This window comes from Mustela putorius, unplaced genomic scaffold, assembly GCF_011764305.1.
Source record: "Mustela putorius furo isolate JIRA1106 unplaced genomic scaffold, ASM1176430v1.1 tig00003834_pilon_pilon_pilon, whole genome shotgun sequence".
Lineage (NCBI taxonomy): Eukaryota > Metazoa > Chordata > Mammalia > Carnivora > Mustelidae > Mustela > Mustela putorius.
This window is the reverse complement of record NW_025421987.1, coordinates 66,301,554-66,323,010: the sequence shown is the minus strand read 5'-3', so window position 1 is coordinate 66,323,010 and position 21,457 is coordinate 66,301,554. Positions and strand designations below refer to the sequence as shown.

The window sequence follows — 21,457 nt, the reverse complement described above, 5'->3', positions numbered from 1 at the left end:
TATTTGACAGAGAGAGACACACAACAAGAAAGGGAACCCAAAAAAGAGAAGTCTGAGAGGGAGAACCAGACCTCCCACTGTGCAAGGAGGCCAATGCTATGTGGGGCTCAATTCTAGGGCCCTGGAATCATGACCTGAGCCAAAGGCAGATGCTTAACAACTGAGCCATCCAGGCACCCCCCTACATGGCTTTTCTTATGTGTGCTCATGGAGAAGGACATTTCTTATGTCTTTCCCTTTTCTTATAAGGGCACCAGTTCTATCTGGACAAGGGCCCTATATTTATGACCTCATTTAACCTTATTACTTCCTTAAAGACCTTGTCTCCAAATATAGTCACAGTGGGAATTATGGCTTCAACATATGAATTTTGAGAGATGACAAATCAGTCCAAAACAACTAGTATGATGAAAAAAATAAAAATACAGATAATACCCATGTGTTCATAAAGATGCAAAACATCTGGAATTCTCAAATATTGCTGACTGAATCCAAAATGTTACAGTCAGTCTGGAAAACATTTTGAGTATCAAATATATTAAACATACATTTACCATATGACTTATATATCTGATTCCTAAGTTTTCACCCTAGAGAAATGAAAGTATATACTCACTTAAAAAATCTATAGGAACATATTCATAAGAGCTCTATTCATAATCACCCCAAACTTGAAACAATGCAAATGTTGGGTTTTTTGGAGAGTGAATAAACAAATCATAGCACATTATCCAAAGGAATATTCTTGAGATGGCTAATTTTATGTGTCAATTTGACACTATTATGAGGTACTCAGATATTTGGCTAGAGATTATTTCTGGTTACATCTGTAACAGTGTTTCCAGATGACAGATTAGCATTTGAATTGGCAGGCTAAATAAAGCCTATATTGCTTTCCCCAATGTGCCTGGTCATCATTTAATCCCATGAGGAATCATAATATAATTTGATATGGTTTTGCTGTTAATTCTGTTTCTCTGAAGAACCCTGACTAGTACAACTACTCAATAATAATTAATAATAATAACAATGTTGTATATATATCAAAGTCTCTCTATATACATAAACTTACCTGCGTGGTGATTCTATTTATACAATATCTCAAAAATAAAACTGAAATATTAGGAAACAGATCAGTGGTTGCCAAGTGTTTGAATAGGGGTATGTTGTGCCTATGTACAGAGTTTTTTTAGTAGTGCACGCTAGTTGTTTTTAGTCAATATATACATATTTTAAAACTCATGGAACTGTAGACCAAAAAAATTTAAATTCACTCTATATGAATTTATAAAATAAAAAGTTGAAATACAAAGTGAGTCCATTTTAATTAAACTTTTGTGTTTATATAAAAACAATAGGCAAATATCATTTTAAGAAACAGAAATACTAAGCTCATAAATAGATTCTAATAGAAAACTATATATAGGAATTTTATGTATAGTAATGGTGACATTTAAATTTGGTGATCAAATATATGATACATTCAATAAATGGTACTAACAAGTAATTAGTCATGTCAAAAAACTTTACACAATTAAAAAAATAAATTCCTATTGGATTAAATAGGCAAATGCAAAGAATGCTTGCAACAATAAATGTTTACAATCATTTATAAAATGATTTTATAAAAAATCATAACTTAGAAAAATGTTTTCACTATTACCAATTCTCTCCTCTTTACTTACTAATATAACCTTTATGTTTTAGCTAGACACATTTATGACGGCCTAAGTAAAGACAACTTTACCCAGTCCCTCTTGCAACTAAGTCTCTCAAATTATTAAATTCACTCCAGCAGGATGTAAGTGGAAATGTTTTGTATCTCTTGCAGGGAGCATCTGTTAAGGAATGGGTATACTCTTATTCTGCATGTGCAGTTTAAGAGATTTACCTAGGTTTCTTTTCAGGGGTATTCTAAACTGTCGTTTGTCCCTTAATGTGTCATTTTTCTATGTCTATCATTTTCCATTCTTCAGGTAACCATCTTTTAAATTTTTTGTTACTGCAGATTTTATTACATATTTTTATCTCCAGTGAAAATGTAGAACACAGAGTCTTCCTTCTGATAATTTTACAGACTGTTTAATTTTACTGCATATAACTTATACAGTCCAATATAAACTTATGAAATTTGTGTATCTTAAAGTTTTTCTTTTATTTCACATTCTTAGAAACTTGGAGATATTATATGGGAAAAAAATGTTTCCAAATAAGCTATTAAAAAATGAAAACCAAGTCATTTTTCTTTGGTTGGCACATCTCCTTTATCTTCACATCACCCCCCAAACATGGACAGCAAAAAACAAAACCACAAACAGCAAAAAACCAAGCCAGTGTGGATGGTTGCCTTAGGGGAATGAGACAGCCCCAAGGCATACTGACAGATGAAGACAGGCGGCATGTTACAGTATTCTGTGAGGTTTGGTGTCTGTGTTGACAAACAGTAATTATGTTATATAATATAAATGTTATATCCATATATGTATGTGTATTTTATGTGTAGGAATACTCATTATTGCAGAATTTTCTATACATTTTTCTTATACTATCACTTCATTTTTAACTTTTGTAATAGTTCTTTGTTAAACAACTAAATTTGATTGAGAATTCAGCTAAAAGCATGGGTGCATTTTTAACCGTAATTTGTGTGTTATATGTGGCTTTATCTTATAAGCTTGGAATTTGCCAGCTGACACAATTGTGACATTTTCTTAATTAGTCTATACAAAATTCACTTCTTGAAAAAAGAATTTTTAAGATTTATTTATTTACTTGACAGAGAGTGAGAGAGAATAAGAGAGAGCACAAGTAGGGGAAGTGGAAGGCAGAGAGAGAGGGAGAAGCAGGCTCCCTGCAGAGCAGGGAGCCCCATATGGGGCTTGACCCCAGGACCCTGGATCATAAACTGAGCCAAAGGCAGATGGCTAACCAACTGAGCCACCTAAGCATTCCTTTTGAAAAAAATTTTCAAAGAAAACTATAAATGATTTATTCTAATGTTTTGCTATAAAATCTTTACATGTACTTGAAAACTTAACATGTCTACATGCCTCCTGCTTTCTCAGAAAAATTAAGGAAGTGCATAAATGTAATAAAAGAGCAGATTGTTCTTAATGATTCTTAATCAATATCAAAATTTGCCCTTATGAGTGAGTTACTTTCATTCTTGATATTGGTATCACTGCTAATATACTACTATAAAAATCAATATTTTAGTACATATTATGAAATTGAATTCATGTAATGAATACAACATACTTTTAAACAAATAATAGATTTCTATATTGTAACTGTTTTATAGAACAATGCACTACATTATTTATTAAAACTACTGAATTATACCTTGATTATGGAGAGGTTTAATTCTACTTCCTAAATAGAGAGCAAGAAATGTGTCTCCTCAATAGAGAGTAGAAATAAGAAATAATCTACCATATAGTCATGATTCTATGCTTTGCAACACATATATAATATATATCTGTATACTTAAGTCTACATACATACAAAAGAAAAAATAAAATATTTTTATACAAAAAATAAAATATTTTTATACAAAAAATAAAATATTTTAACAAAGATTTCTAATAGAGGTTTTTATTCCCCTGACATTTTCAAATCCCACTCTTTCAAAGATTTTTTTTTTCAGGCAGCAATCATATTTATTTAATATTTCTTCACCTGATAATGGACTTATTTAAATATTAATTTATTATAAATCAATAACTGTATATAGGCACTTCATATTTTAATATAAAAATAATGCTCTCATATAATCTATTATAATTTCTAGGTTTTAAATTTCATAATTTTATTTCCCTAAAAGTTGTGTTATCATTTTCAGTTCACATTCTATCCTATGGTCCAAAACAGTGTTTCTTTTGAGTTGGGTGCTCAAAAGACTCATAATATGTTTTTGCTATTACTGGAAACGTCAGTAAGTCATCTACTTTTTCAGTTTTCTATTACACCTATGTCTGTAAATTTAATTACACATAATCACCATTTGTCCTCCCTGTTGCTCAGGTGTTGCTACAAAGACATTATCATTTTACACCTTTTAAAGATGTAATATTTTACTATTTTAAAAAATATCATTGTTAGTCTTCTCCTTTTACGTCTTATTTAAAATCTTTAAAAACTAAAGAAGATCTAGATTGTGTCTGCCTCTGAAGGTACATTTTATTTTATTTTATTCTTTTTTTGTAAATTGTACGGTGTCTATAAAATAATAAAAAAGAATAAAAGTCAGGGGAATATGTGTTTTTTCAGAATGTTATTCCTAATTATCTTAATGATAACAGAAAAAGATTATCTTTCATTTAATTGCATCATTCCATATATTATATATATATGTATATACACACACACACACACATACACACATTAATATGTATCTATTTATCTCTTAATGTATCAAGAGAGAAGAATATAGTTTAAGAGAGTGAAAAATATTTCCAGAGATACAGACACACCTTTTTTTCCCCCTCTCAAAATCCCTAGCAGGGAGTGAGCTTTGAGAGGTTCTGGGGTCAGATGGTTGTGTACTCATTGACAGAGATGATAATGATGCTTCTGACAGCCCTGAGATACTGCACGCTGTATGACAACGAGCTTGAAAAGGCATCACTGAAGGTGATAATAATGAGGACCAGCAGGAGGACATATTTCAGACTGAGAAACTAGGAGAGTATTATCAGTCTGATGGAACAGGCTGAGCTCCGGATCCATGTGGATGCCATTCTTCTTTTATTGAGAATCCTGCTGAAATAGATATCCTGTACTCTAGGATAGGCTTTTTGCAGCAGCTAAAGAGACTGAAAAATATTCTTCATGCAAGAGCAAGTCTAGATAATGATGAAGTCCACAAAGAAGGGTAAAATTCATTTAAAAAGAAAAAGACTTGAGAAATCATTTTAGGATTTTAATTTTATCATAATACAGTGACAAGTTGTGCTACATTTTGCTGTGTATTTATTAATACAAAAATTAAATATGGGCTTTCTTCATCTATAATCATTCTACTATATGTGCTGCCGAAGCGAGCACATCATCTATAATCATTCTAAAATTTATTATACATGGTCATTTTTATATTTTAATTAGCAAGTTTGCTAGTTCTACTAAGAACTTTGCCCAGCATGTCGCTTGTACAAGAGTCCTGGTTTCCACAGAGGCATTAACAAAAAGGAGTTAGAGACTACCTTTGTATGCCATAATCCCCTTAATATAGGTGCTAATGCAGATGAAGAGTTAAAAGTATGGGCGCCTGGGTGGCTCAGTGGGTTAAGCCGCTGCCTTGGGCTCAGGTCATGATCTCGGGGTCCTGGGATCGAGTCCCACATCGGGCTCTCTGCTCAGCAGGGAGCCTGCTTCTCTCTCTCTCTCTCTCTCTCTCTGCCTGCCTCTCTGTCTACTTGTGATCTCTGTCTGTCAAATAAACAAATAAAATCTTAAAAAAAAAAGAGTTAAAAGTAAACACACCCTTGAAAGGTAGGTTTGGAAATGCAACAATTCACTCTAAATTTGTAACTGAATATTTAGGCAACAAAAGTAGGGATGAAGTAGCTAGGAATATGTCTCTGGGTTTGGTGTGTAACTCTGTATTCTGGTTATAATGGTAAGTGATTCTGATTAAGTTTTCCAAAGGCATACTTTTCCTTTAAATGGTTGTGTAGCTGGTCTTAGATGTCTTGGAGGGGTCATGATCTGATATTGTTTCTGGGGGAAAATTGATCAGTTTCTCATTGGCTCTTCAGTTTCTGCCAGCATAGTATCACTGTCAGACCCTGAGCAGGTGGTGGTATGTGAAGTATCTACTTCTTAATTAACCATTATGGTGATCAATACACAAGAAGAGATTATGAATTCTGGTTATGTATACATTTCCATTAAGCTCAAGTTCCTTGCAAATGCATCCAGATACATATAAAAATTCATGGTGGGGCCTAATAAGCAGATATTCTAGTACTGGGATTTCTTTTTAAGTTATTTTCACCCCTTCCTTCCCAAATGTAAAGGAAACAACATGACTTTTTCAGGACACTGAAAAAGTACTGCAGGAGAAGGGACAAGCAGGATTCTGCAGTCCCAGAGAAAGATAGCCCACAGTGGCTAAAAATCTATTACTATTAATAAGAGATGGAAGTTGAACTATTTCAGAACACTGAGGATGCTCTCTCATGTACAGTGTTTTTCTCAACTCCCCCAAGTAGTTGATGCTTCACAAGACTATATTTTTTTACTTTGTTACTTTCCTCTGAGTTGTAGCAGTCTTTATCCAACTGTTTTAGACATTTCCACTGGATTGTTTTGAAAGTATTTAAAAGTAACATGTCAAGCAAAGCTTTCATTCCTTCCAAATCTTTTTGTCTTTTTAAGTTTAAATATAGTATTATCACCCACACAGTTTCTAAAGTCAGAAAATTACATTAAGAAATCTTATTTCTCCCAACAAAATATCTTAATTTGTCTACTTATTTTAATACCAGTTCAACTTTCTGCTCCAGTTTCCTCTCCCGTGTGTCTGTATTTTTTCCCTACACTACACTGGACTGTGTTACCTGAGAAAGTAAACTGAATTTATTTCTCTGAAAATAGGAATAATGAAGCCTAACGTGTTCTCATGATAAATAGGACAATCTATGAAGATTATTAAACAGAATTCTCTGTCATTGCTGCTTATCCAAAATTTATATATTACCTTTTCAGAAAGGATATGTTTGATGATCCTATCAGAATTTCCCCCTGACCTTTTTTATCTTATGGCACATATTTTTGGTAGAGTGGATAAATGTATCCTTAATTTATATGGGCAGAGAGTCTGTCTGTCTTGTTGAGCACTGTATCCACACTTTTAAAACTGTGTTGGCACAGCAATACTCACTCCAGCAATAGGGGATGAATGAATAAACAGAAGAGCAAAAAAGCATCCTCTTAAACAGAGATGTGCTATGGAAATACAACTGGAATTACTTATTTGTGAATTAAGAGTTCAAAAAGTATCATCTTGTCCATTCACAGTTTGGAACCTCTAAGCAAGCCACTCATTTATGCTTAATTTATGCTTCTTTCCTCTGTGTGAAGACCAATGAGGTAAAGAGATCCCAAAATAAGAGACTTTCTCATATCAAATATATATTGTTTAAAAAAAAAAGAAACTTTCTACAATTTATTAAGACATGACTATTGATAGTATTTTGAAATACTGATTGAAATTGAATACTTATACCCTTATAATCTCTTGCTATATTGCTATTTGGTTCAATAGTGAACATTTTCTAAGAATAACTGTGAGTTATGTACCAAAGTCCACATTTATCGAGTATTAAGGCATCAGCTATTAAGTATTATGAAATGTATAAAAATATATCCTGGGAATACCTAGAGAAAGTCCAGGTATAGGTTAGCTACCTAAAAATATCCTACTACTTCTTCTTTGCCAATTTGAATACTTTCTATTTCTTTTTGTTGTCTGATTGTTGTTACTAGGACTTCTAGTACTATGTTGAACAACAGTGGCGAGTGGATATCCTTGTGTTTCTGATCTCAGAGGGAAGGCTTGTCAGCTTTTCCCCATTGAGAATGATACTCGCTGTGGGTTTTCCATAGATAGATTTAAGAAGTTGAGGAATGTTCCCTCTATTCTTATATTGTGAATCGTTTTAATCAGGAGCAAATGCTGTATCTTATCAAATGTTTTTTTTTTTTTTTTTTTTTTTTTTTCTGCATCAGTTGAGAGGACCATGCAGTTCTTCTCTCTCTCTTATTGATTTGTTCTATCGCATTAATTGATTTGCAAATGTTGAACCACTCTTCATCCCATGGATAAATCCCACCTGGTCATGGATGTACTGTTTTGGGTCCTATTAGCTAGGATTTTGTTGAGAATCTCGACATCTATATTCATCAGTGATATTGGTCTGAAATTCTCCTTTTTGATGGGGTCTTTTCCTCACTGAGGATCAGGGTAATGCTGGTTTCATACAAAAGAGTCTGGAAGTTTCTGTTTCTATTTTTCGAAACAGCTTCAGGAGGATAGGTATTATTTCTTCTTTGTATGGTTGGTAGAATTCTTCAGGGAATTCATCAGGTCCCTGGCTCTTGTTTTTTGGGAGTTTTTTGATCACTGCTTCAATCTCGTTACTAGATATTAGTCCATTCAGGTTGTCAATTTCTTCCTGATTCAGTTTCAGAAGTTTATAGGCTTCCAAGAATGCATCTATTTCATCTAGGTTGCTTAACTTATTGGCATATAACTGTCAATAATAATTTCTGATGATTGTTTTTATTTCCTTGGTGTTAGTCATGTTCTCTTCTCTTTCATTCATAACTTTATTAATTTGGGTCCCCTCTCTTTTCTTTTGGATTAGTTTGGCCAGTGGTTTATCAATCTTATGATTCTTTCAAAAAACCAGCTTCTAGTTTTATTGATGTGTTCTACTATGTCTCTAGTTTCTATATCATTGATCTCTGCTCTAGTCTTAATTATTTCCCTTCTTGTGTGGGTTTGGTTTAAATTGTTTTTGATTCTCCAGTTCTTTAAGGTGTAAAGAGAGCTGGTGTATTCTGGATTTTTCAATTTTTTTTTATTTATTTATTTTTTTTAAGGAGACTTAGATAGCTGTGCGTTTTTCCACTTAGGACTGCCTTTGCCATATCCCATAGGTTTTGGACTGAAGTGTCTTCATTCTCATTGGTTTCCATGAATTGTTTAAGTTCTTCTTTGATTTCCTGTTTGATCCAAACATTCTTAAGCAGGGTGGTCTTTAGCTTCCAAGTGTTTGAATTCCTTCCAAACTTTTTCCTGTTGTTAAGTTCCAGTTTCAAAGCATTGTGGTCTGAGAATATGCAGGGAATAATCTCAATCTTTTAGTATCAGTTGAGTCCTGATTTATGACCCAGTATGTGGTCAATTTTGGGGAAAACTCCATGTGTGTTCCAGAAGAACGAATATTCTCTTGTTTTAGGGTGGAATGTTCTGTATATATCTATGAGATCCATCTGGTCCAATGTGCCATTCAATGCTCTTGTTTTTTTTATTGATTTTCTGCTTGGATGATCTATTACTGAGTGTTGTGTTAAGATCCCTTATTATTGATGTATTCATATCAATATGGCTCTTTATCTTGATTAACAGTTGTCTCATGTAGTTGGCTGCTCCCATATTGGGGGCATAAATATTTACAATTGTTAGATCTTCTTAGTGGATAGACCCTTTAAGAATGATGTAGTCTCCTTCGTTATTTCTGACTACAGTCTTTAATTTAAAATCTAATTTACCTGATATGGGAATCACTACCCCAGCTTTCTTTCGAGGCCTATTGGCATGAAAAATACTTCTCCAACCCTTCACTTTCAGTCTGGATGTATCCTTGGGTTCCAAATAAGTCTCTTTTAGACAACACTTGGACATTGACAGCATTTGATTCTTTTAGACAACACTGCACATGACAACATTAGACAACATTTAGAGAATATTCGTTTTATCCAATCTGCAACCCTATGCCGTTTTATGTGAGTGTTTAGGTTGTTCACATTGAAAGTGATTATTGAAAGATATGTTTTTATTGAAGTGAAGCTTTATTGAAATGAAGCATAAGGAATAACATGGAAGACATTGAGAGATGGATAGGAGAAGTGAGTGGGGGGGGGGAATTGGAGGGGGAGACGAACCATAAGAGACTGTGGACCTTGAGAAACAAACTGAGGATTTTGGAGGGGAAGGGAGTTGGAGGTTGGGCGAACATGGTGGTGGGTATTATGGAGGGCATGTATTGCATGGAGCACAGGGTGTGCTGCCTAAACAATGAATTTTGGAACTCTGAAAAATAAAATTAAATTAAATTAAAAAAAATCCTACTACTGGTTTTGTTACTATTTTTTAGAAATTTTTCTGTACAAGAACAAAACACTAATTCCTGAATATTCTGTCCAATCAGAATGTGATTTTCTTAGGATGACATCGACTAAGGTTATTTTAAAATTCTATGTAGTCACCTAAATGTAGCTCAGTCTCTCCCCTACTGTATGTTCATGTACAGTAATAACCAACTCACCTTTTAAGGCTTCCTCTTGTGTGTATAACGTGCTTTTATGTGTTCATGTGGCTAGATAGGGACTTTTGGTCAAGAGGGACCACTGGGAGGGCTTTGGAACCAAAATTCAGACTCTGATCAATACTGAGCCTCTGCTTTGGAGGTGACCCTCAACTAGGTACAAATAAATGGATATTTGATTTTTCATTTCTTAATGTCCTCCTCATGTTTAGCTCCTAGAGAAATTCAGTGGATGTATAGCTATGCAAAGGATTCAATGCTGTCTGTTTTATTGATTAAAATAATATTTTACCATATTAACAAATTACTCTAAATCTTCATATATAGTGTGTATCTGTTATGATAAACATTATTAATTTTGTGTTTGTTAGTATTAAATCAGAAGGCTTTAAATTCCCTTCCATTCTTGAATTACTTGCAAAATCCTACACCAAACAAATTGTTTCAAATGTAGCCTGAAATAACTAATGGTCATATTTTTAAATAAATACACTTTGAAATACAAAACAAATATATATATACTGATAAATATTTTGCAGAAGAGGAAATCATGCAGCAGATGATGAAAATCATTCATATTAAATAGGGCACCTGGGTGGCTCAGTGGGTTAAAACCTCTGCCTTTGACTCGGGTCATGATCCTAGGGTTCTGGGATCAAGGCCCGTATTGGGGCTCTCTGCTCAACAGGGAGCCTGCTTCCTCCTCACTCTCTGCCTGCTTGTGACCTTTGTCTGTCAAATAAATAAATAAAATCTTTTTAAAAAATGATCCAAAACAAACAATTTTTCAATGTGGAACATTTGTTCGTTTGTTTTTAATTTGCTCATATTTATGTGATTAGAAAAACAAAACATATGTTATTTATGTATTTGTTAATTCAATATATAATGAAAAATTTCTTATGCCATTAAAAGTTCTTCATAAATGCCTCTCCTGGCTCTGTAATAGTCTAACAAATAGGTAGTAAAAATTCACTTAATAATTCTATTATGGAAAGTTAGCTATTTTCCCTAAATTTACCATTAGAAATAATTTCTGTCTGCATTTCCAGTTATTGGAAATGATTATCCAAAATTAATCTACTCATTTAAATATCTTAAGGCTCTTGAAATGTTAGCCACTAGCCAAATAAGCAGCCAGTAGTTATGTATGAAAATATTCAATTTATCAAAAATTCATTCAGCATAAATTCTTAGTGTGAAAATAGTAACTTAAGTCATGTTAAAAATAATTTGCATTGTTAACATTTTCTTAATCCTATTATTATTTCCAAATGTATTGTCTTTATTTTGGATGCCATTTGTATAGGACCTTTATAAACATTTATAAACACAAATCTTTCATTGCCATATAATAGAGGGCTATAGGATAGCTCAATCACAAAATCAGTATATCAATTTAAGTGGTGCCGCGAATGTGAATTTTGTTCACCTACAGCCAGCTGGAAGGAGTAATATCACATTAATTTTATTTTTCTAAGTGAAATGGAGTCTGTTCTGAAATCTTGTTCTAATAGCTGGTAGAAATTCAGTGGCCATCACTTCTGGGGTTCTTTCTCCTACCCAGAATTTTACATAAAGTTAAAGGATCTTGCCTAGTTCAGAACTTAGAAGCAGAGAGCATGTTGGTTACTGTTTATAAGGCTTGGCCTACCCCCTGGATTAGCAGGAAGAATTACAGAATTTTCCTCCCAGATTCCTGAGTTCTTGCTGCCTGGGGCATAAAAAGAAACATGTCTGACCAAGCCTGACCCCCTAAGAGTAAGCCTGTCTCCATTTCTTAAACAAAATGTGTCTCCCTGACACTAGTATGAACTACATTTATCCCTTTCTTAAGAGTGGACTCTCTTGATGGATGTGGGTTACGAGAAAGTCAGAAAGTGTCTATTTTCCCTAAAGTAAGGAGAAAAAGAGGTGTATTAACTTCCCTAAACTTCAAACTGCTGACTCTGAGATGTTCACATTACTATGGGTCAGAGCTCCCCATCAAAATCAGTTTCATTGCATCAAATCTTTGAGTCTTAACCATTTGTTAAGGTACCAAGATCTATTCAACTAAGCAATTGGCTTCTGAGGGGTTATAAATGTCTTCAAACTCTAACCTCTGTGACTAGTCTTCTATGCATTGTTTCCTGGTGCCTCTGAAGTTGTCATGGCTTTCCTTACTCAGAAAGGTGTTTTTTTTTTTTTTCCCCCTTTCACACCTTCAGTAACTAGAAAAATCAGAAGACAATGTCTTAATAAGGTGGAACTTGAAGAAGATTGCTATACTCAATATTAACCAAGTCATGCACGTTCTATTTAGAATTGATTTTCTTGCATCTAAAACTCCTAGGTTCAGTGTCCTCTATTGTCTTTATATACTTAATATAATCACATTTTCTCCAGCTTTGGTAAAACATTAGGAAATTAATCTGAGGTTCTCTCATGTTTACTATGCATTAAAAAAGTTTGTTTTAACATGACTAGATATTCAGTCACTGCTGCTGAATACTTTTGTGTTTTGAGTACTTATAGCTAGGGTACCCACCAAAGTGTCATCGCTTCCTCCTACACATATTTCCATTTATTTTTTTTATTTTTTTTTTAATTTTTTATTTTTTATAAACATATATTTTTATCCCCAGGGGTACAGGTCTGTGAATCACCAGGTTTACACACTTCACAGCACTCACCAAATCACATACCCTCCCCAATGTCCATAATCCCACCCCCTTCTCCCAAAACCCCTCCCCCCGGCAACCCTCAGTTTGTTTTGTGAGATTAAGAGTCACTTATGGTTTGTCTCCCTCCCAATCCCATCTTGTTTCATTTATTCTTCTTCTACCCACTTAAGCCTCCATGTTGCATCACCACTTCCTCATATCAGGGAGATCATATGATAGTTGTCTTTCTCCGCTTGACTTATTTCGCTAAGCATGATACGCTCTAGTTCCATCCATGTTGTTGCAAATGGCAAGATTTCATTTCTTTTGATGGCTGCATAGTATTCCATTGTGTATATATACCACATCTTCTTGATCCATTCATCTGTTGATGGACATCTAGGTTCTTTCCATAATTTGGCTATTGTGGACATTGCTGCTATAAACATTCGGGTGCATGTGTCCCTTTGGATCACTACATTTGTATCTTTAGGGTAAATACCCAATAGTGCAATTGCTGGGTCATAGGGCAGTTCTATTTTCAACATTATGAGGAACCTCCATGCTGTTTTCCAGAGTGGCTGCACCAGCTTGCATTCCCACCAACAGTGTAGGAGGGTTCCCCTTTCTCCGCATCCTCGCCAGCATCTGTCATTTCCTGACTTGTTGATTTTAGCCATTCTGACTGGTGTGAGGTGATATCTCATTGTGGTTTTGATTTGTATTTCCCTGATGCCGAGTGATATGGAGCACTTTTTCATGTGTCTGTTCGCCATCTGGATGTCTTCTTTGCAGAAATGTCTGTTCATGTCTTCTGCCCATTTCTTGATTGGATTATTTGTTCTTTGGGTGTTGAGTTTGCTAAGTTCTTTATAGATTCTGGACACTAGTCCTTTATCTGATATGTCGTTTGCAAATATCTTCTCCCATTCTGTCAGTTGTCTTTTGATTTTGTTCACTGTTTCCTTTGCTGTGCAAAAGCTTTTGATCTTGATGAAATCCCAGTGGTTCATTTTTTCCCTTGCTTCCCTTGCCATTTGCGTTGTTCCTAGGAAGATGTTGCTGCGGCAGAGGTCGAAGAGGTTGCTGCCCGTGTTCTCCTCAAGGATTTTGATGGATTCCTTTCGTACATTGAGGTCCTTCATCCATTTTGAGTCTAGTTTTGTGTGTGGTGTAAGGAAATGGTCCAATTTCATTTTTCTGCATGTGGCTGTCCAATTTTCCCAGCACCATTTATTGAAAAGACTGTCTTTTTTCCATTGGACATTCTTTCCTGCTTTGTCGAAGATTAGTTGACCATAGATTTGAGGGTCTATTTCTGGGCTCTCTATTCTGTTCCATTGATCTATGTGTCTGTTTTTGTGCCAGTACCATGCTGTCTTGATGATGACAGCTTTGTCCATTTATTTTTTAAGATTTTTATTTATTTATTCGACAGACAGAGTTCACATGTAGGCAGAGAGGCAAGCAGAGAGAGAGAGGAGGAAGCAGGTTCCCCGCTGAGCAGAGAGCCCGATGCGGGGCTCGATCCCAGGACCCTGCGATCATGACCTGAGCCACCCACTGAACCACCCAGGTGCCCCACATATTTCCATTTTGGCAGAACAAGAAAACACTACCTTTTGGATATTTTTCTTAAAATATATTTAAATAAAATTTTAAATCATTCCACTAAGCTCGTGAAAAATTCAATGTCCTCCCTTATGGGGTGGTGATATTTTCGGGAGTTTCATGCTGTCATGTTCATGTATGGAAAGACCCTATGTCATGAGTCTATACCAGATGTCTCTGGTATACCCATTTCCAAATGTTCCAGGTCTCCTGAATCTCAAGGTGGATCCTTTTCTTTTGGGTCAAACCCAGATCTTTAGGTCAAACAGAAACTTCGTAAAATAACTATGCTCTAGACTCCTTAATTATACAAAACCTGTTTCTCTCTATGTCCTTGGAACACTGCAAGAAAGTGAATTATAGCTCTGTTCTCGCATGGACATTCCCAGTCTTGAGAAAATCTCTAAAAATTGACCTCACCTAAAGCCATTTCTGCACTTCTGATTTAAAGTTCTCATCTCCCTTACCTCACCCTTCTGAAAGTATCCTGTGTTTTCTTAACACATGCTAATAGCTCATTAAAATTAGAGGAAGTTTTATATTTTTTTAACTAACATTGATTTTTTTTTTCCCTTTGCTCTACTGGAATATGTATATTCCTAGTTCAATGATTAGTTTTAACTGTTTCTGGGTTCAGGCAGATCTTGAATTGAAATTTGATTCCCATATTTATTTTCAAATAATTTCTCAAAGTCTCAGCTATTAAGTTAAAATGATCACAGGATGATTAGGAACATTGTAGAGATGATAGGTATGATTTATATAGCCCAGGGCATGACACACAGTATAAGCAATACATGTTAACAATTACTATGGTCACTGTCACTAACATTTTAATATGAAATAAAAGATGTATATTATATGGACAACTTTCTCTTAACTTTTTAAATTTACAACCTAAATTTTTGTTTTTCATTTATCTGATAACTTATTTGTCTGATATTCTTTTCACTGCTCTAAATCAGGTTGAGAACCCTAAATCAAGTTGAGAACTTAGTAAGCATTTATTAAATATTGGTTTATTTAATGAATAGTCATACGCTTTCAATAAGAGAAATCTAAATGGGGGTTGAGGGTTGGAGAAAATTTTCTTTAATTTCTTCATTCAGGTGTGAACTACCATAGGCTGTGAGGCAAATCAAAACACGTGCATCTTTATCCTCTTGGAATAAGTTAGGAAAAAAAAAAACTAGTAACCACCAAATAGAACACAACTTATTTCACTAAATTATCTTGTCACAACGATGGACATTTTCAAAAGCTAGAGAGCATGTCATCAAATACATCAAAGTCCGTGTGTCATTCATGGCAAAATTAACTTTGACATTGTTTATTTGGACTCCAGACACTTGGCTTTCATGATTCTGGCTTCATCTACATCCAGACATTGGAAAGTGGATGTGTAATTCTTGTAACACTGTCATCCTCTGGTCATATTATTCCGTTCCCATGATCAAGCTGCATCTATTCACAAATCCCAAAATACTTTGAAAGTGGAGAATATGTTTTAAATGGAAAAATAATGCATCTGGTAACAATTGATCAAGTAAAGCAGATTTTAATGTATTAGCATCACCTGTTGCCTTCACAGAGCCATGATTATGGACAGAGCAACAACTACAAAAGAGGTAAGAGGTGATAACCAGATATCACCCTTACAATTCTTCTCAAAGGAAGCAATTTTGACAGTGAATGTGATAAGATATGAAACCTACTGGCCAGTGGTAAAAGGGACAAGATGACAAAATGTCTGTTCTTCAGGATGTAACAAATTATTTTTTTCTTGGTAAAATGGAAAGATGTTTGCAAATACTACCTGGTATACTATACTGTACTTGTATTTTTCTGACTCATGCTTCTTCTAAAATTACAATTATGGCATACTTAGAAATATGAATTTTAAATGTTTCATAACTGTGAATAAGAGGCAGTTTGACAATCTTTTAATCTAAATAAAGTAAATCTTCTTAATGAGTCAAGAGGCAGTCAAGTGATACTAAGGATATTTTAAAAATAGAAGTAATTGGTAAATTTTTCTCAGAATGATTTTTTTAAACACATATGTTCATACAAATACTTTTGCAGCAATTATAAAATTTGTTATAAAGACAACATAGTGTTTATAGTACTTTCATATTTGAACAAAAAAGGTTTAATGAGATTTAAAATGCATGCTGGAAATTATAGCTATCACTTTTCTAGAGAATTAATTTACAAGTATTTTATACAACATGAAATTATAAAATTAAGAAATTTTTTTTCTATCTAGGCTAGTTATTATTTTTTTAAAGCCATTATTATCATTCAGCTAACCAAACATCTACACTTTCAGATAATGCAGGAATTCTGGTGACTTAAGATTATACTATTAGCATATATCTTTTCATGTATAATTTATGACTCTGAAAGTTTAACTTTTTTTCTTTCTTCTTGGACTCTAAGCATAGTGTTCAATTTCAACTAATCCTTTCATCTTCTTTCAGTCTAGATTGTGAAGGTCGAGCTGAATATAATATTCCTTATAAAATCAGAACCAAGGTCAGCCTTTGAATTTTATGATCAAAATTTCCCACAGGAGAGAAGACTAAGACCTGGGAATCAATCCAGCCTCTCAAACTACCATGAGCTAATTACTGAACACTCTTCTCTGAAGGTCCTGGTTTAAAAAATGAAATAAATTCTATGTTAAAAATTTTATAACTGCAAATACAATTTAAAAATAGTAACCAAATGATTTCTTTAAACTATCATAATTTAATATAAGTAGTTTTGTGCAAAAAGGACCACAGTGTGTCTTCAGCAATTATTTGGATCCTTTACTCTGGACTCAATGACTTTGTAAGCCTATGCACAGCATTTTGACATGATATGTCCTATAAAGAGCCTCATTTATGCTTCCTTGTCATTTTGTTTATATAAGTTCAAAGTAGCTTCTCTTCTTAATTGATATTTTAAAGAAAAATTCTTAAATCATCATATTTACTTATATTTTTCTAGTTTTATTGAAAAACAGTTGAGATACATCATGGTATACATTTAAGGCATACAGTATGATGATTTGATTTATATATATTGTGAAATGTTTACCATAGTCGGTTCAGTTAACATCCATCTTCACACACACACACACACACACACACACTTTTAAAAAGAAAAAAGAAAAAAAAGTCTTATGATGAAAACTCTTAGGATTTGTTCTACTAGCTACTTTCTTATATATCATACAGCAGTATTAGGTATAGTCATCATGTTGTACATTACCTAGGACTTATTTGTCTAATACCTGGACGTTTTTATCTTTTGACTACCTTCCTCCAGTTCTCCCTTCCTGTACCCTCTGCCTCTGGGACTCCAAATCTGTTCTATTTGCTATGAATTTGTTTTTCTTTGGTTGGTTGGTTTGATTTTGTTGTTAGATTCCACATATAAGTGAGATCATATAGTTTTGTCTTTCTCTGTCTGACTTACTTTATTTAGTATAATACCTTTAGGGTCCATCAATATTGTCCCAAATGGCAGTATTTCCACTTTTTATTGCTGAATAATATTCCCTTGCATATATATGTATGTACCACAACTCCTTTACCCATTCATCCATCAAGGGATACTTGGTTTTCCAAACTGTGTCTTGGCTATGGTAAATAATGCTGCAATAAACTTGGAGGTGCAGATACATTTTCAAGTTAGTGTTTTTACTCTTTTTTTGGATATATTCCAAGAAGTAGAATCGCTAGATCATATGGTAGTTCTAACTCTTTGAGGATCCTTCACACTGTTTTCTATAGTTTCATCCTTTTACATGCGAATATCCAATTATCCCATCAACATTTTTTTGAAGAAACCGTCTTTTCTCCCTTGAGTATTCTTTGCTCCCTTGTAAGATATTGACTATATATGCATGTTTATTTCTGGAGTCTTGATTCTAGCCCATTGGTCTTGTGAAAATAAATAAAGGAAACCTAATCATACTGGAGCTGGGAAATCCTGAAGGGAGAGCTTGCACATATTGCAGCTTGCTGTAAAAAGCATATCTTGAATTCCCCAATTGGAAGCTTACTTTACATGCCTCAGCAAGAGGAAAGAATTTCTCACAGAGCAGTCATCCAGAGATCCAGCAGGGATCAAGTTCATGATTTACAAGTACTGTGTGATATTCAAATTTCAGAATGCTGCATATTTTATTTTTCCATTGCCTTATTGGTGGTCATCTAGTTTATTGAAATTTTCATTATTAGAAAGAAATCCTCACTGATTAATCTTGAATACATATCCTTATACATATACTCTAGAGTGCTTTCAGTATATCTGCTTGAAAGTAGTGTTCATTTTTATTATGTAGTGGTCTTGGCTCTCCAACGTGATGGGGCTAACAAATAATTCTTCTATTGGGTGTGAGAGATAATGATTCTTTATATATTTATCATCAGTTTTTAACACTTTAAGAAAGTTTTATAAAGTTTAAATTTAAGAAAATTTTATAAATTGACTGATACTTGTTTTCGTTTGTCTTTTCCAGATTACCAAAGAAGTAGAATAAATTCTGATATATTAGTAAGCGACAAGATTTCTTCATACATATATAAGTATATACATATATATATATATATATATATATGTATACTTTTTGCTGACTTATAAAAGTTATTTATATATACCCGGTAGTAAATATTTGTTTGTTTTCTTTGTTGCAAATAACTTTTCATGGCTAGGATTATCTTTCAAATTACGTCTGTTTTTTTTTTTTCTATCTTATAAAAGATAATTTAATGTAAACAAATGTAAATATTTATTTTCATAGGTTGCAGTCAAAGTTGGGAATTGAGATCATTGACCTCCACACAACTTGATCATCAAGATTAAGAACTCAGATCATCTCTGTCAGCATGACAACTATTTATTTCAGCAAATTCTTGCCCAGAAAGCTAAGGCTATAAATGAATAAATCACTTTATTGTCAGCAAACCAATTTGTGTAACTGGACAAACGCTTATTAGAAGAATAGAAAGCTAAGCTAAGCAAACAAGTCACTTATGAAACAATAATTTACTTATCAAAACTTGTTTCACTATCCTCACTTCATAGGGTCCATCAATTTTACACTATTATATCACTGACTTGACCTGATCTAACCAGTTTCTCACCTTGAAACTTCAAACCACTCAAGAGCAGACTCAAGGATGTGTTATTATCTTTCATGATCAACCAATTTCTTCTAAGAACTATTAAGACTGTCAAAATGGTGTCCTCTCATAATACAATAAATTTAATAAACTTAATTTGCTTGAGTATTCAATTGTGTTTTGTGATTTTCTGGGGAAACCAAAAAATTAACAATCCTGGAAGTCACACTGAGATCCCAACAAGACACCCTTACTTTTATACTTCAAAATTCCCAACATGGAAGCTATAATCCTTTATAACACCCAAACGGTGTTAGTGGGATAAGATAAGACAGTGAGGTTAAGGGAAATAAGTGCTCTGTGTTGGGTTCCCAATTCCTTTTAGCAAGCTTGCAAATATTTTCCTAGGAATGAGCAGCACTTTTAGGAATCCTTGATGACTGATCAGATGTAAAAACTCTTGCTATGAGCAAAAAACAGCCTAATTAGTAATAACATGACTACCTGTTCTTGCCACATTTGGGGATGAGTCATTAAGGGAATGTCATAGATAAAACGATGTACCTAGGACCAATATGACCATCTTTCAAGCTGGATGTAAACACATGAATTTAGATTTCAACAGAGCATTGTTTTTTACAGACAAATTTTCCCTTGTGAAAAATTTCTCCAATCTCATCTTGTTTTGTCCCTAACAGTCTGGTCGGGAAGGGACTTCCTCTCTAAAAATCCTGTCTGCCAGGAATTGAAAAATCGTCAGGTCTGTAACAGAGGAAGCAAGCCATATTCAGTTAAAGGTCTGAGAATTAAGATATACCAGCAATATAGTCAATGAACAATTTCTAGACCCTCATAGGTCTATCTTCAAAATTGTGTATTCTCTGTGTCAGAATGGTACGTGTTTTTTTTTTTTTTTTTCTTTTAACATTTCACTGAAAACTTTTTATTGGCCTTTTGGGTAGAAATGGTAATATATTTTCCAGAAAACATGATCCTGTCATGCTTCTGCAGGAACCAGTGCATGGCCTCCTCCCTGCTGATTCTGTTTCTGTGTTTGGACACAATGCAGCCTGTCTAGTGCTTTTTGTCTGTGCTGATGAAATCTGACCTACTCAGAATCACACAGAAATCGAGGCTGAAGATATCAATGTTTGGGTCATATTTGATCTGCAGATTGATGTGTTCCTGATCTTCAAATGAAAGGTTCTTTTATTGTAGAAGTTGATTCTGTTAATTCAAATATAGGCATCTTTAGACCTTTCTCCAGGATTTCCTCTGCCTTGACCCCAGGGAATGTGCAGTGAAAAAGAAACTTTTCATTTTTGTTGATGCCAAAGGATCTGATGCTGTATCTGGCTTTGGAGAACACAGGGGTCTGACCTGAGAACTGTCCCAGCACCTTGGGTGCCAGAGTCAGTCTGTCTCCACTCTCTCTCACCCCACAGATGGCTGAGGCAGAGCTTGTGGCTGGGAAGTTCCCATACGGAGTCTCCTTTCCACCTTGATCTTGTGCCATGATGGAGAACAAGAAGAGATTACTGCTTGTTAAGCGTACTCAAACTGTGGCTCTAGTTTTTGCACTTAGCTTTAAAAATGGCATCATATCAACAAAGATAATTGAGAATTAAATGCCTCTTTGGAAATCTTTCAATATGAATGAATTTTTCTTTTGAGAACTAATTATAAGGAAGAATGGGTATAAAATCCCAAACATCAGGAAGGGATGTTGTACTTTGTCAAATTAATGATCTGTATTTTTATGTGAAAATTCTTAAAAAAATGTCAGATTCCAGATTGTTTCAATGAAATGTATGTTATGAAATTATAAATATACAAAGTTCTATATATCCTACACTATCCAAGTCACAACTTGAACACAATGGCCTTTATTAGTGGCTAACATTTCTTAATCCTCTTAATAACCTATTTTCTTTTCATTTTCTCAGACCGGAAACTTCCACAGCTTAATTACTTAAAATTAATCTCTCTTTGAAACAGGGAAGATCCTTACGGTTGATTTTAAGCC

General features: G+C 34.0%; 1 pseudogene; it reads right to left on the bottom strand.

Annotated features, from left to right (window-relative positions):
* Positions 1 to 20,352: 20,352 nt before the first annotated feature.
* LOC123394317 lies at positions 20,353 to 20,947 on the bottom strand (annotated as a pseudogene).
* Between the last annotated feature and the right edge of the window lie 510 nt (positions 20,948 to 21,457).